Here is a 2,500-nt window from a genome sequence, read left to right on the forward strand (position 1 = left end):
TTCAGAAATGGATGAATCACATTCTGACTGAGATCCCACTACACCCTCTATATGTTTGATATGACATCCAGAGTTTTGGTGAGTTATTTCTGTTCGTGCTCTGGATAGTTATGATATGATTGCAACGTCAAGGACGACGTTTGAGCTTCTGTATGACATATGAGTTTGATATGCTCTGAAATGCTTCATTCACTGTTGATTTTGCTTCGTAATGTTCCATATGTCGTTGATGGGCTGAGGCAGCGGAAAGTTTAGAAGACGTTGGGCAGAACTTTTGTTAGCATATATGTAGTTGTGTATAAGCTACCTTGCATCTAATGAAATGTGACTATGAATCTAAACCTGTGGATTTTGTGTAAGTTAAAGGATCCCTCATGTATAGGGTTTTGGAATGTTAAATTAAATTGTGTAATGATATGAACTTATGGTAAATCGATGATTGTGGTGACTGCATAGATTTCCCCACTTGTGGATTTATGTTGTGGTTTTTTTTTATTTTGATGAGTCGAGTTCAGATTGTATGAATTATCGAGTGATGTGTGCTATGTTTATGAATTGCACAGGGTTATGAATTGATAGATTATAGAAGTGAAATTTTTGATCCGAATGTTTTTCTTAGTGACCTCAAATGTGTGTTTGGATCCTGGGTTAGTTGTGGCGAAAAAATTTAAATATCATGGATATTTTTAGGGGCGTGACACACACACCCGGGGGGTTCCAGGGTGCTGAGATGGCTGACATTTTGCTCCGCTCACGACGGTCACCGCGCAACGCAAGAACAGGCCAAAAACTGGCCAAAACGGCCCAAAATCGGGCCAAAACTGGCCATTTTTGGCTGCGCGAGCGAGCGGCGAACAGCGAGCGAAGCGAGAGGCAGCACCGTCCCTGCTATACGAAAGCCCCATCCAGCCCTGTGCCACCCGGGGGGTTCCAGGGTGCTGAGATGGCTGACATTTTGCTCCGCTCATGACGGTCACCGCGCGACGCAAGAACAGGCCAAAAACTGGCCAAAACGGCCCAAAAACGGGCCAAAACTGGCCATTTTTGGCTGCACGAGCAAGCGGCGAGCGGCGGACAGCGAGCGAAGCGAGAGGCAGCACCGTCCCTGCTATACGAAAGCCCCATCCAGCCCTGTGCCACCCGGGGGGTTCCAGGGTGCTGAGATGGCTGACATTTTGCTCCGCTCACGACGGTCACCGCGCGACGCAAGAACAGCCCAAAAACAGGCCAAAACGGCCCAAAAACGGGCCAAAACTGGCTATTTTTGGCTGCGCGAGCGAGCAGCGAGCGGCGGACAGCGAGCGAAGCGAGAGGCATCACCGTCCCTGCTATACGAAAGCCCCATCCAGCCCTGTGCCACCCGGGGGGTTCCAGGGTGCTGATGAGATGGCTGACATTTTGCTCCGCTCAAGATGGTCACCGCGCAACGCAAAAACAGGCCAAAAACTGGCCAAAACGGGCCAAAACTGGCCATTTTTGGCTGCGCGAGCGAGCGGCGAGCGGCGAACAGCGAGTGAAGCGAGAAGCAGCACCGTCCCTGCTATACGAAAGCCCCATCCAGCCCTGTGCCACCCAGGGGGTTCCAGGGTGCTGAGATGGCTAACATTTTGCTCCGCTCACGACGGTCACCGCGGGACGCAAGAACAGGCCAAAAACTGGCCAAAACGGCCCAAAAACGGGCCAAAACTGGCCATTTTTGGCTGCGCGAGCGAGCGGCGAGCGGCGGACAGCGAGCGAAGCGAGAGGCAGCACCGTCCCTGCTATACGAAAGCCCCATCCAGCCCTGTGCCACCCGGGGGGTTCCAGGGTGCTGAGATGGCTGACATTTTGCTCCGCTCACGACGGTCACCGCGCGACGCAAGAACAGCCCAAAAACAGGCCAAAACGGCCCAAAAACGGGCCAAAACTGGCCATTTTTGGCTGCGCGAGCGAGCGGCGAGCGGCGGACAGCGAGCGAAGCGAGAGGCAGCACCGTCCCTGCTATACGAAAGCCCCATCCAGCCCTGTGCCACCCGGGGGGTTCCAGGGTGCTGAGATGGCTGACATTTTGCTCCGCTCACGACGGTCACCGCGCGACGCAAAAACAGCCCAAAAACAGGCCAAAACGGCCCAAAAACGGGCCAAAACTGGCCATTTTTGGCTGGGCGAGCGAGCGGCGAGCGGCGGACAGCGAGCGAAGCGAGAGGCAGCACCTTCCCTGCTATACGAAAGCCCCATCCAGCCCTGTGCCACCCGGGGGGTTCCAGGGTGCTGAGATGGCTGACATTTTGCTCCGCTCTCGATGGTCGCCGCGCAACGCAAAAACAGGCCAAAAACTGGCCAAAACGGGCCAAAACTGGCCATTTTTGGCTGCGCGAGCGAGCGGCGAGCGGCGAACAGCGAGCGAAGCGAGAGGCAGCACCGTCCCTGCTATACGAAAGCCCCATCCAGCCCTGTGCCACCCGGGGGGTTCCAGGGTGCTGAGATGGCTGACATTTTGCTCCGCTCACGACGGTCACCG

This window comes from Musa acuminata, unplaced genomic scaffold, assembly GCF_036884655.1.
Source record: "Musa acuminata AAA Group cultivar baxijiao unplaced genomic scaffold, Cavendish_Baxijiao_AAA HiC_scaffold_1136, whole genome shotgun sequence".
Classification (NCBI taxonomy): domain Eukaryota; kingdom Viridiplantae; phylum Streptophyta; class Magnoliopsida; order Zingiberales; family Musaceae; genus Musa; species Musa acuminata.